The sequence below is a fragment of the Callithrix jacchus genome, chromosome 14, assembly GCF_049354715.1.
Source record: "Callithrix jacchus isolate 240 chromosome 14, calJac240_pri, whole genome shotgun sequence".
Lineage (NCBI taxonomy): Eukaryota > Metazoa > Chordata > Mammalia > Primates > Cebidae > Callithrix > Callithrix jacchus.
Genome location: NC_133515.1, coordinates 72,388,634 through 72,403,100, shown reverse-complemented (window position 1 = coordinate 72,403,100; position 14,467 = coordinate 72,388,634). Strand labels below are relative to the sequence as shown.

The 14,467-nt window shown below is 42.5% G+C and overlaps 1 protein-coding gene across 2 annotated transcripts in view; it reads right to left on the bottom strand.

The window, feature by feature from the left end:
- KCNG3 (potassium voltage-gated channel modifier subfamily G member 3) overlaps positions 1–14,467 on the bottom strand; it is a 56,988-nt gene that overhangs the window by 7,896 nt on the left and 34,625 nt on the right. The gene's annotated exons all lie outside the window — the stretch shown is intronic.

The window sequence follows — 14,467 nt, the reverse complement described above, 5'->3', positions numbered from 1 at the left end:
CCTTCAACGTGCTGGAATTAAAGGCGTGAGCTATCACACCCGGCCTAGATTTCTAAATTGGTTGCTCTCCTAGGTAGTAAACTGGTAAATATAGTAGGTAGTAGTAAGATGTGCACTTAAAAGGGATTGCAGGAGCACACAGCAGTGATAATAATAGTTTTCTTAGACTGGCGTGTGGATAAGATGTACCAGTTCTCCAGCTAACATACTATGTCTCTCCTCTAGTCAGACACAAGCAAGGGCACTGCACTTCACATCAGAGGCTCTGTGCTCTTTCCGTTCTGAAGGACAAGCCTCACCATCAAGTGGCAGATTTACGCGGATCTTCTAAAGTCCTTCCTAGCTCTAAAATCCTAAAATTCTATTAATTTCAGAAGAGTAAAGATGTTAATTGTGCCCAAAATACCAGAACATTTTCTGTCTAATTATTACCAGCAGCAGCCAAAGTTGTTAAGACTAAAAAGGAGGAAATCCAAATGGTGTAGAATAATCTCTCAGAAAGGGAATTTCAAAGAAGTAGGCTTGTTTGTAATGAGGTCCTCAGGGTTCTGCCTGCCCACACCCCAGGTCAGATGCAATTTATTCAGAATTCCACACAAAAGGGATGAATCAGTGAGAAACCCCAGGCAGCACTTTCACCTTCGATCATGCCAAGACAGTCTCCAGCAACAAACACCACCAAGCCTGCCAAAATTCCCCATGTTTCCAAATGGCACTCTCACCAATGCCACCACTGACAACTGCTGAAAAACAGAGTACTGCTCACTGAGTACAAAAGCAAACAGTTGGGTACTCCCGGAGGTTACTTCCGTATAATTACACAGGAAAAAGAAAACTAAAGATACTAAGAGACATCACATTCTTTTGAAGCCCATTCTGATTTCTTCTGAGGTCCAAACTGGAAGATGTTCATGAATGCATGCCTAATAAAAATATTGACCACTGACTGATGCCTTTCAGTTGGGTACTTTGCTAAGCACTTTACAGACCTCATCTCGTCTGATCCTTTTCAAGAAATCTATGAAGTATCTATTTCCCCTAGTATCTCCATTTTACAGATGACAAAATTGAGGCTGATCGGTTAAGCACTTTTCCAAGGTCACACAACTAAGAAGTTGCAATTACAGAGGTAACAAAACCCAGATACATAGGGTTTTTTGTTTTTTTTTTTTTTTGAGACGGAGTTTCGCTCTTGTTACCCAGGCTGAAGTGCAATGGCGCGATCTCGGCTCACCGCAACCTCCGCCTCCTGGGTGCAGGCAATTCTCCTGCCTCAGCCTCCCAAGTAGCTGGGATTACAGGCATGTGCCACCATGCCCAGCTAATTTTTTGTATTTTTAGTAGAGACGGGGTTTCACCATGTTGACCAGGATGGTCTCGATCTCTTGACCTCGTGATCCACCCGCCTCAGCCTCCCAAAGTGCTGGGATTACAGGCTTGAGCCACCGGGCCCCGCCTAATACATAGGGTTTTATGGCTAAAAGGAGCATTTGAAAATGCTAATGATTTTATGACAATGTCCATTGTTAAGGTTAAATGGGGCTGGGCACAGGGGCTCACACCTGTAATCCCAGCACTTTGGGAGGCCAAGGCAGGCGGATCACGAGATCAGGAGTTCGAGAGAGACCAGCCTGTCCAACATGCTGAAACTCCGTCTCTACCAAGAATACAAAAATTAGCCAGGCGCGGTGGCAGGCACCTGTAATCCCAGCTACCCAGGAAGCTGAGGCAGGAGAATCGCTTGAACCTGAGAGGCGGAGGTTGCAGTGAGCTGACATCACACCACTGCACTCCAGCCTGGGTGACACAGCGAGACTCTGACTCAAAAAAAATAAATAAACAGAATAAAAAGATTATATGGTATATGTCAATCATTTGGTCTCCAGAGTTTACATTAGAACAGCATTTTTTGTGGGCGGGGGCAGTGACACACACCTGTAATCTCAGCATTTTGGGAGGCTGAAGTGGGAGGAGTTCAAGACCAGCCTGGGCAACATAGCAAGACATAGAAACATAGTAGTTTCTCTACTACAAAAAATGTTTTAAAATAGCAGGGAGTCAGGCACAGTGGCTCATGCCAGCACTTTGGGAGGCTGAGGCAGGTGGATCAGTTGAGGTCAGGAGTTTGAGACCAGCCTGGCCAACGTGGTGAAACAGTCTCTACTAAAAACACAAAAAATTAGCTAGGCATGGTGGTGCACGCCTGTAATCCCAGCTATTCAGGAGACTGAAACAGGAGAATCGCTTGAACCCAGGAGGCAGAGATTGCAGTGAGCTGTGATTGTGCCACTGCACTCCAACCTGGGCAACAGAGCAAGACTTCATCTCAATAAATAAATAAATAAACAAAAAAATTAATAAAATAAAATTAGCAGAAAGTGGTGGCATGTGCCTGTAGTCCTAGCTACTTGGGGGGGCTAAGGTGGGAGGATTCCCTGAGCCCAGGAGGTCAAGGCTGCAGGGAGCCATGATCTTGCCAGTACAGTCCAGCCTGGGCAAGAGAGTGAGACCCTACCTTAACAACAACAACAACAACAACAAAAGATACAATCAAGAGTAAAAGGGCAACCTATAGAAAGGGAGATAATATTTGCAAGTCTGATTAAGAGTTAATGTACAGAATATATAAAGAACTCCTGCACTTCCACCATGGCCGCCATTGGAGAGCAGCAGCCATGGCTCTTCACTACCCTATGGCTGTAGGCCTCAACAAGGGCCACAAGGTGACCAAGAACATGAGCAAGCACAGGCATAGCCGTCACTGCGGGCATCTGACCAAACACACCAAGTTCGTGCGGGATGTGATCCAGGAAGTGTGTGGCTTTGCTCCATACAAGCTGCAGGCCATGGAGTTACTAAAGGTCTCCAAGGACAAATAGGCCCTCAAGTTCATCAAGAAAAGGGTGGGGACACACATCCACGCCAAGAGGAAGCGGGAGGAGCTAAGCTAAGGATTTTTTACATTAATTTTTTATTTTTGTGGATATATAGTAGGTGTATATATTTATGGGTTACCTGAGATATTTTGATACAGGCATGCAATTCATAATAATCACATCAGAGTAAATGGGGTGGTAAATATATACTTTTTTTTTTTTTGAGACGGAGTTTTGCTCTGTCACCCAGGCTGGAGTGTAGGGTGCAGTCAGTCATAGCTCACTGCAGACTCAAATTCACCTCAAGCATTTATCCTTTGTGTTAGAAACAATCCAATTAATACTTTTTAAGTTACTTTTAAATGTAAGATTTTTTTTTTTTTTACTATAGTCACCCTGTTGTGCTAGCAAATACTAGGTCTTATTCATTCTATTTTTTGTAACCATTAATTATACCCACTCCCCCACCACCACTCCCCTTCTACGCCTCTGATAACCATCCTTCTATTCCCTATATTCATGAGTTCAATTGTTTGAATTTTTAGCTCCCACAAATAAGTGAGAACACAAGAAGTTTGTCTTTCTGTACCGGATTTATTTCACTTAACATAATGATCTCCAGTTCCATCCATGTTGTTGCAAATGGCGGGACCTCATCCTTTTTTATGGCTGAGTAGTACTCCATTGTGTATGTGTACCACATTTTCTTTATCCATTCATCGGGGGTTTTTTTGTTTTGTTTTGAGATGGAATCTTGCTCTGTTACCCAGGTTGGAGTGCAGTGGTATGATCTAGACTCACTGCAACCTGCACCTCCCAGGTTCAGGCGATTCTCCTGCCTCAGCCTCCCAAGTAGCTGGGACTACAGGTGCGCACACTATGCCTGGCTAATTTTTGTATTTTTCATAGACATGGAGTTTCACCATCTTGGCCAAGCTGGTCTTGAATTTCTGACACCAAGTGATCCACCTGCCTCAGCCTCCCAAAGTACTAGGACTACAGGCGTGGGCACAGCACCCAGCCCCATTCTTCTGTTGATGACACTTAGATTGCTGCCAAATCTTGGCAAACGTGAACAGTGCTGCAACAAACATGGGAGTACACGTATCTTTCTGATATGCTGATTTCCTTTCTTTTGGGTATACACCCACTCAACAGTGGGATTGCTGGATCATACGGTAGCTCTATTTTCAGTTTTTTAAGGAACCTCCAAACTGTTCTCCATAGTGGTTGTACTAATTTACATTCCCACTAACAGTGTACAAGGGTTCCGTTTTCTCCACATCCTCACCAGCATTTGTTATTGTCTGTCTTTTGGATGAAAGCCATTTTAACTTGGGTAAGATGACATTTCATTGTAGTTTTGATTTGCACTTCTCTGATGATCAGTGATGCTGAGCACCTTCTCATAATCCTGTTTACCATTTGTATATCTTCTTTTGAGAAATAGCTATTCAGATTTTTTGCCCATTTTTAAGTATGATTATTAGATTTTTTTCCCTTTAGAGTTGTTTGAGCTCCTTATATGTTCTACTTGTTAATCTCTTGTCAGATGGATAGTTTGCAAATATTTTCTCCCATTCTGTGGGTTGTCTCCTTACTTTGTTGTTTCTTTCCTTTGCCGTACAGAAGCTTCTTAACTGCGTGTAATCCCATTTGTTCATTTTGGCTTTGGTTACCTGTGCTGGTGGGGTATTGCTCAAGAAATCTTCGCCTACTCCAATGTCCTGGAGATTTTCCCCAATGTTTTCTTGTACTAGTTTCATAGTTTGAGGTCTTAGATTTAAGTCATTAGTCCAGGTTGATTTGATTTTTTTATACAGTGAGATAAGGTCTAGTTTATTTTGCATATGGATGTCCAGTTTTCCCAGCACAATTTATTGAAGAGACTGTCCTGGACCAAGGATTTGAATAGACATTTCTCCAAAGTTAATAAGGCCAATAAGCATGTGAAAAGATGCTCAATATTATTAATCATCAGAGAAATGCAAATCAGAAACACAATGAAATATTACCTTATACCTATAGAGGATGGCTACTATATATAAAAAAAAATCACATCAGAAAATCATAAGTATCTTGAGCACTGCTGGTAGGATTGTAAAAGGGTGCAGCCAGTATGCAAAACAGTATGGAGGTTCCTCAAAAAATTAAAAACCAATATCATATGATACAGTAATCACTCCTCTAGGTATATATCCAAAACAACTGAAAGCAGGGTCCTAAAGAAATATTTGTACACATATGTTCACAAATGCAAATGAAGATTACTGACAATGACTAAGATGTGGAAGCAACCTAAATGTCCACTGACAAAAGAATAAATAAAGAAAATTGAAATACAGCTGGACATGGTGGCTCACACCTGTAATCCCAGCATTTTGGGAGGCCAAGGTTGGTGGATATTCTGAGGTCAAGAGCTCAAGACCAGCCTGGCCAACATGGCAAAACCCCATCTTTACTAAAAATACAAAAAAAAAAAAAAAAAAGTAGCCGGGTAGGGTGGCATGCATCTGTAATCCCAGCTACTTGGGAGGCTGAGGGAGGAGAATTGCTTGAACCGGGGAGGCAGAGATTGCAGTGAGCCTAGATCACACCCCTGCATTCCAGCCTGGGCAACAGAGTAAGACTCTTGTCACACACACAAAAAAATGGAATATATGTACTATGGAATATTATTCAGCCCTAAAAAGAAAGGAAATTAGGCTTGGTGCAGTGGCTCATGCCTGTAATCTCAGCACTTTGAGAGGCCGAGGCAGGCAGATCACCTGAGATCAGGAGTTTGAGACCAGCCTGGCCAACATGGTGAAACCTCATCTCTACTAAAAGTACAAAAATTAGCCAGGCATGGTGGTGGGTACCTGTAATCTCAGCTACTTGGGAGGCTGAGGCAGAATTGCTTGAACTGGGGAGGCAGAGGTTGCAGTGAGCCAAGATCGTGCCATTGTACTCAAGCCTGGGCAAGAGAGTAAGACTCTGTTTCAAAAAAAAAAAAAGAAAGGAAAACATGGATGAACCTTGAGGACATTAGATTAACTGAAATAAGGAAATAAGCCAGTCACAAAAAGACAAATACTATGTGATTCTACTTGTACACAGTATCTAAAGTAGTCAAATTCACAGAAACAGAAAGATGGTAGTTACAAGCAACTGGGAAAAGGTGAAAGAGAAGAGTTGTTTGATGGGTATAGAGCTTCAGATTTGCAAGATGAAAAAGCTCTGAAGATCTGTTTCATAACAATATGAACATTTTACTTAACACTACTTAAAAATGGTTAAGATGGTAAATTTTATATTATGTGTATTTTACTACAATTTTAAAAAGCAAATATATGAGCAGTGGTGGAATTCAAATCTATGCCCCCAAAGAGGCTAGAGTCTTAATATGGAACTTTTTAATTTTTTATGTTCTTTATATTTTGTAGAGCTGAGGTCTCACTATGTTGCTCTGGCTGGTCTTAAACTCCTGGCCTCCCAAAGTGCTAGAGGCTAAAAGTATGAGCCACCACACCCCGCATATTGGACTGCTCAGCCACACTACCCTCGGGTTCAATGGGAAAACAGAAACAAAAATGGTGCTGACTCTGACTTTAATTTTGACTTACATTCTGCTTTACCTCAGAAGAATTAAAGAAGACTGTTCTAACAATAACACCAAACAGAACCTGATTAAAATTTAATATTACAAGGACAACTATGAAAATTAATATAAAAACAGCTATGGCTGGCCCCAATGGTTCATGTCTGTAATCCCGACACTTTGGGAGACCGAGGCAGGAGAACTGCTTGAGCCCAGGAGATGCTGCAATATAGTGAGATCTCACAATATAGTCAGATCTCATCTCTACTAAACATTTTCAAAAAATTAGCTAGTGTGGGGCATGTGCCTGTAGTATCAGTTACTTGGGAGGTGAGATGGGAGGATCACTTGGGCCAGGAGTCTGAGGCTGCAGTGAGCCATGACTGCACCATTATACTCCAGCCTAGGGAACAGACCAAAATCCTGTCTCTTAAAAAAAAAAAAAAAATCAAAAATTAAAAAATTATACATATTCACGTACAGCTGAAAGCTGAATATTTTTACTGAATAGCTGACTTGAAAAAGCTAAATGAACTACACAAGCAATAGGCCAATACAGAAAACAATCTGAAATAATAATTATATACATGTATTTCTTATACACCTATAATATGTACATATATAATATTTAAAATAATATATAGTATGTTTAATATATAGTACAATATCACAACATATATGATATATAATAAGAAAATGTTATATGAATCCAAACTCCAATAACGTTATTTGTTCATTATGTTTACACTGGAATAGAATTTTAAGATAAAACTTAACAGCTGTGGCAGGGAGAAATGAAACATAACTTCTTTGAAGACATAAATATTGATACATCAGTATGAGATGAAAGGCAATAGACTGTAATCATTTTTTACAACCCCCTCAAAAAATAATATGGCCAGGTGCAGTGGCTCAGCACTTTAGGAGGCCAAGGCAGGAGGATCACTTGAACCCAGTAGTTCGAGACCAGTCTGGGCAACATGTCAAAACTCTGTCTCTACAAAAAATACAAAAATTAGCCAGGCATGATGGTGCATGCCTGCAGTCCCAGTTACTTGGTAAGCTGAGGAGCAGCACCTGAGCCCAGGAGGTCAAGACTGCAGTGAGCCATGACTGCACCACTATACTCTGGCTTAAGCAAGAGTGAGACTAGTCTCAAAAAAAAAAAAAAGATTGTGACCATTATTATTATTATTATTATTATTACAAATCATCTCTGAGCTCAGAGTCTTCCATTTATACTCAAAAGGAGTTCAGTTCAAGTCCAATTTGAAAACATTTTAAAAGAAAGTAAAAAGTATGCCCAACTAGAAGAGCAATCACCATGATCAAGTCATCAGCAGCTTAAATCAGACTTCACAACCCCAGGAGTTCCACAAAAGAGAAAGTTACCCTTCTCACTCCAAGTTTTCAGATTTAAATGTACAAGGCATTTCCAATCACATTTCTAACAGGCATGCATGAACAATGTAATAACACAAAGCACAATAAAACTTTCCAACAAACTGCGCATCAATAGCCACTTCATTACCTAGAGTCTCTTTCACATCCTTCTAAGAGTTTTTGCCACAACAATTGGTTAAATGGGAAAAAAGTAGGGTTTTTTGCAATAAAAAAATTCTTTTTTCTTACACACTTTAATTATCTTACAGAGAAAAAAATCTATACGAGGTCAAGAGATCGAGACCATCCTGGTCAACATGGTAAAACCCCGTCTCTATTAAAAATACAAAAAATGAGCTGGGCATAGTGGCGCGTGCCTGTAATCCCAGCTACTCAGGAGGCTGAGGCAGGAGAATTGCCTGAACCCCGGAGGCGGAGATTGTGGTGAGCGGAGATTGTGGTGAGCCAAGATCGTGCCATTGCACTCCAGCCTAATTCATTTAATTCTCACAACTGTCTGCAATAGGTTTTGTTACGATCCCCACCTACAAATGAGGAAACTGAGGCAAAGAGACGTAACTAATGGCCAAGTACGGTAGCTCATGCTTATAATCCCAACACTTTGGGAGGCCAAGAATGGGAGGCCACTTTGGGAGGCAGACTACTTGACCCCAGGAGTTCAAGACCAGCCTGGGCAACGTGGCAAAACTCCATCTCTGCAAAATACAAAAGAAAAAAAAATTAGCCAAGCATGGCGGTACACACCTGTACTCCCAGCAACCCAGGAGGCTGAGGTAAAAGGGTTGCTTGAGCCCAGGGAGGTCGAGGCTAAAGTGAGAAGCGATTGTGCCGCCACTGTACTCCAGCCTGGGTGAAAGAGAGACATTGTCTCAAAAAAAAAAAAAGAGACAGAGAGAGAGAGAGAGAGAAAGAGAAGTAACTAGATCATGTCACACAGATAATAAATGGCAGGTTAATAATATTTACAAGGCTGTCCAGGAACAGTGACTCACACCTATAATCCCAGCACTTTGGGAGGCCGAGGCAGGCAGATTACCTGAGGTCAGGAGTTCAAGACCAGCCTGGCCAACATGGCAAAACCCTGTCTCTACTAAAAATTAAAAAATTAGCTGGGTGTGGTGGCATGCACCTGTAGTTCCAGCTACTTGGGAGGCTGAGACAGGAGAATTGCTTGAACCTGGGAGGCAGAGGTTGCAGGAGACTCCTCAAAAAAAAATACGTGTGTGTGTGTGTGTGTGTGTGTGTGTGTGTGTGAGATATATGACCTGTATGCATACACACTCCCTGGCTCTGGTGAAGAGAAGCACACCCTAATTTATGGGTCAGTCAGAAAGAGATGGTGTGTGTGTGTCTGCATGTGTGTATATACAAAAGGCTGGCCGTAGAGGCTCACGCCTGTAAACCCAACACTTCAGAAAGCAAACGCAGGAGGGTCACTTGAGCCTAGGAGTTTGAGGCCGCAGTGAACTATGATCACACCACTGCACTCCAGCCTGGGCAACAGAGAAAGACTCTACCTTTAAAAAAAAAAAAAAAAAAAAAAAAAGATGTACAAAGCCAGGTGTGGTGGCATGTACCTGTAGTCTCCTTTTTACTCAGGAGGCTGAGGAAGGAAGATCATTGAGCTCAGGCTTCAAAACCAGCCCAGGCAATATAGTAAAACCCCTTATAACAAAAAAAAATTTAAACAAGCAAAATATATGTACTTACTAAGTCATAGATTAAATCACGCCTGGGATTCATGGATGTCCCTACAGCTGCAGTCAATGTATGTGTTATTTTTTACATTCCTCACCTGATACCATTTTGTTTCCTCATGCTCACGTTTGGATGGCCATTTCATCAGGATACATGGCAGGACGAGGACAATGATGAATGAAAAATTCACTCTTTCAAAGTCATTGGGATTGGCCACAGAGAACTGGGCTCCTCTCCCAGTTTTTAAAGGGCTGCTATTATTCTGCCAGATCTCTTTGCTTCCTGGAATCACCTCCACCTTTGCTTTTCTCACTTCTCCCTTAGCAGACAGGAACATGCTGCTATCGCCCTTGCCAGAGCAATCTGGGCTCTGCCTCCTAAACATAGTTTCCCCTCTGTGGTTCCTCTTGTCATCTGTTTTGGCAACGGAGGTACCAGATCCACATTCTCTCTTTATTGCAAAATAGGGACTGATGACCCTCTACAAAGAAACAACCAAGTTTCTAACTGCAAATGCAAAGGCAACAATACCTGGTCTGCTAAGACAAGGGCTATCCATTAAGTGTAAATCTCAATCAAAGTGAGTTTCTGTGAAAAATTTCAGGCAATTACTACAAATAACCCTTATCTTCTCTGGCTCCTTTTGGCTTAATTCAATTTTCAACCTAAATACACGACTTAGGTGCATTGTGGAACAGCCTGAGGTAGTGTCTTCCAAGGCACTCTGTCCCGCTCGTGTGAATTTGTACAGACAGACTCCAAAACCTCAGAAAGAAGCTTAGGCAACATAGAAGATCCCATTTCAAAAAAACAACAAAAACAAAAAACAAAAAAAATCTCAGGAAGAAACAGTTTTGATACTCTATCAGTATGGTAGGCTTTTGTTTCTTAAAGTTTTAGAGATGAAGAACTGAGACCATTCAACATATAAGAGAAGACAGAATGGCTGGGCGTGGTGGCTCACGCCTGCGATCCCACCACTTTGGGAGGCCAAGGCAGGCCAATCACCTGAGGTCAGGAGTTTGAGACCAGCCTGGCCAACATGGTGAAACCCCAACTCTACTAAAAATACAAAATTACCTGGGCGTGTTGGTGCATGCCTGTAGTCCCAGCTACTCAGGAGGCTGAGGCAGGAGAACTGCTTGAACCCAGGAGGGGAAGGTTGCAATGAACCAAGATTGCGCAACTGCACTCCAAACTGGGCAACAAAGACCAAAACTCCATCTCAAAACAACAACAACAACAAAAAGAGATGACAGAATGGTATTATGACTCCCCCAAATACCCAACCCCATTCACCATCAGCCCAAAGCCAGTTCTGCCCCCCTCCACTTTTCTCATGTCTTATTTTGAAACAAATCCCAGTCTGTGGGCATTATCCCAGAGTCCTTTCTCACCCTCCCTGCCTGACAAGTCAACCAAGTGTGCACAAAGGGAGGTAGAAAATGCCCATGGCTTCAGTCTGAGTTTCCTGAGACAGGTCACTTGTAGCCAGGATGTGCAATGTCCTGGAGTCAGGATGGGATGACAACATATTAACTTGGATATGGCTCTAAGCCCATGGAGCCTGTTCATTTATTCATCATGCAATAAAGCTCATGAGTGAGCGCCTACTGTATGTCAGGCTCTACAGAGCCACAGAGAGGTATATAAGATAAATTAGGCTGGGTGGCAGTGGTGTACGCCTATAATCCCAGCACTTTGGGAGGCTCAGGTGGGTGGATCACGAGGTCAGGAGTTTGAGGTCAGCCTGGCCAATGCGGTGAAACCCCATCTCTACTAAAAATACAAAACTTAGCTGGGCATGGTGGCACGCACCTGCAGTCCCAGCTACTCAGGAAATTGAGGCAGAAGAATCGCTTGAAACCGGGAGGTGGAAGGTTCAGTGAGGCAAGATTGCACCACTGCATTCTAGCCTAAGAGACAGAGTGAGACTGTTCCTCAAATAAATAAATAAATAAATAAATAAAAGATAAATTAAAGATAGAACTTAAGCATAGTTATGTAAGATGTTATCATTGGGGAAACCAGATGAAGGGTATAACAGAACTCCCTGTGCTGTTTTTACAACTTCTTGTGAGTATAAAACTATTTCAAGTCAGGCAAGGTGGCTCACACCTGTAAGCCCAGCATTTTGGAAGGCTGAGGTGGGAGGACTTCTTGAAGCCAGGAGTTTGAGACCAGCATGGGCAACATAGCAACACTCCAATCTCTACAAGAAAAAAAAAAAAAAGCAGGCATGATGGCGCATGTTTGTAGCCCCAGCTAGTCAGGACAGGGGAGAACTCCCTGCACCTGGGAGTTTCAGGCTGCAGTGAGCCATGATTGCGCCACTGCACTCCAGTCTGGGCAACAAAGCAAGACTCTGTCTCTAAGTATAAATAAATAATTGTTAAATCATTTCAAAATAAAAAGATTTTAAAAAGAAGACAGACTTAAAGTTTGCGACCTAGGAAAGGGTAAGATATACCCTCCCTAACAACAATCTTATCCTTAAAAACTCAAAAATAGAATGTAGACAGTAATAAATGCTATAACTGATATGTGTTAAGTTCAGAGTTTTCCTTCAAGTGGGTGACCACAGAAGGCTTCTTTAGGAAAGTGGCAATTTAATTTGGCATGGAAAGACCAGCACAAGCAAAATCAGGAAAGTTCCCGATACCTGATGAAGTGAAAGCAATTACATTTAAAAGGTTAAAAAAATAAAACACGAATGTGAGCAGATGCCCTTCACAGATTAAATAGGGGCACAACTCTGGGCCACTGCCCATTGTTCAGACTTTCCCTAAGTGAAAAGGCAAGTGAAGAAAACAAAAGGCACCCTGAAACATCTTACTACAGAAAATGGCCGGGCGCGGTGGCTCAAGCCTGTAATCCCAGCACTTTGGGAGGCTGAGGCAGGAGGATCACAAGGTCAACAGATCGAGACCATCCAGGTCAACATGGTGAAACCCCGTCTCTACTAAAAATACAAAAAATTAGCTGGGCATGATGGCACATGCCTGTAATCCCAGTTACTCAGGAGGCTGAGGCGGAAGAATTGCTTGAACCCAGGAGGCGGAGGCTGTGGTGAGCCGAGATTGCGCCATTGCACTCCAGCCCGGGTAACAAGAGCGAAACTCCGTCTCAAAAAAAAAGGCGGGGGGCCTCTCTGACTATTCCTTCAATTTTCTTTTCTTTTTCTTTTTTTTTTTTTTTGAGACGGAATCTCGCTCTGTCACCAGGCTAAGGTGCAGTGGCTCCGTCTCGGCTCACTGCAACCGCCACCTCCCAGGTTCAAGTGATTCTCCTGCCTCAGCCTCCCGAGTAGCTGGGACTACAGGTGTGTGCCACCATGCCCGGCTAATTTTTGTATTTTTAGTAGAGATGGGGTTTCACCATGTTAGCCAGGATGGCCTCGATCTCCTGACCTCATGATCTGCCCGCCTCGGCCTCCCAAAGTGCTGGGATTACAGGCGTGAGCCACTGCGCCCAGCTCCTTTTATTTATTTTTTCCTTTGATTTTCTTAACAGATAAAAAGGTAGACATCATCTTCTAGGAGCTAATTTACATAAAGAATTTCATTCATCCCATGCATCAGTGTTCCTGTTCATTACCCTCTAATAGAGGACTCGGGTTGCTTTTTCTTTAGCTCTGAACCGGCTCCATGGACAAACCAGAGGTGTTTCTGTGTGCGCCTTGCCTGTGGCTCTCAAGAATTGGGGACATCATCTCTTTCTGACTGACCCATAAAAATCAGGGTGCACTTCTCTTCACCAAAGCCAGGGAGTATGTTTTCAGAAGACTACCATGCTGTAGGGGACATACACATACAGGAGAAGAAATAAAAAATCTGTGGTTCTGACTCTCACGCTAAAAACTTTTCAGAGATGAGAACAGCAGAAACCCAGACCTGACAGCACCTGCACTCCCTGGCCCCGCATTCTCCACTCTGGGTGGGCCCCCTTAATCTTCAGGTGCTGCAATCTCTTCCTGCACCTTCACCACCACCCCACCATACACATATTTGCCTAAATAACACTACAGGATCAAGCTCAATAATCTGTTCCTATTCCATATATAACTACCACATGGGTTCTATTCCTTTTTATTTAAGTGGCAATTAATTAGTAAAAGAACTATGAAGGCTGGGTGTGATGGCTCACACCTGTAATCCCAGCATTTTGGGAGGCTGAGGGCAGGCAGATCATGAGGTCTGGAGACCGAGACCATCCTGGCCAACATGGTGGAATCCCATCTCTACTAAAAACACAAAACTTAGCTCGGCATGGTGATACATGCCTGTAGTCCCAGCTACTGGGGAGGCTGAGGCAGAAGAATCACATGAACCCAGGAGGTGGAGGTTGCTGTGAGTTGAGATCATGCCACTGCACTCCAGCCTGGCAACAGAGTGAGACTCCGTCTCCCCACCACCCCCCCGCCCAATTAAAAAAAAAGAATTATGAGACTAGAAAGGACATCAAGAAATCTACCTCTTCAAACAAGATCATCCTACAAAAAGTGGTAACAATTCTTTTCTTTAATAGTATTTTACCATTTTGGCTTCAAGATAGTTTTTACCTACAGAAGAATTTGGGAAGATGAATTTCAACAAATGATATTTTTAATTTTTGTAGGTTTCAATATTTTATTCAAGTTTTATTTTAAGTGATGTTAATTACAGCACTTGAAGGGGAGGATCTAATTCCACACCAAATGAAAGACTCTAAAATGTACCCATTAAACTGCTAAAAAATAAATTGAGTGGTGAGAATGCAACAGAAGTCCAATTTAGATTCTAAGTGTTGTCACCATGTGATTACAATCACACAGCCTCTCCCCAGCTCAAAGCTGGAGGTCCTGGAAGCTATTTCATACTCCAGTGCAAGGGCAAAAAAGCACAACACGAGAAGGCATTCAGTCCTGAAT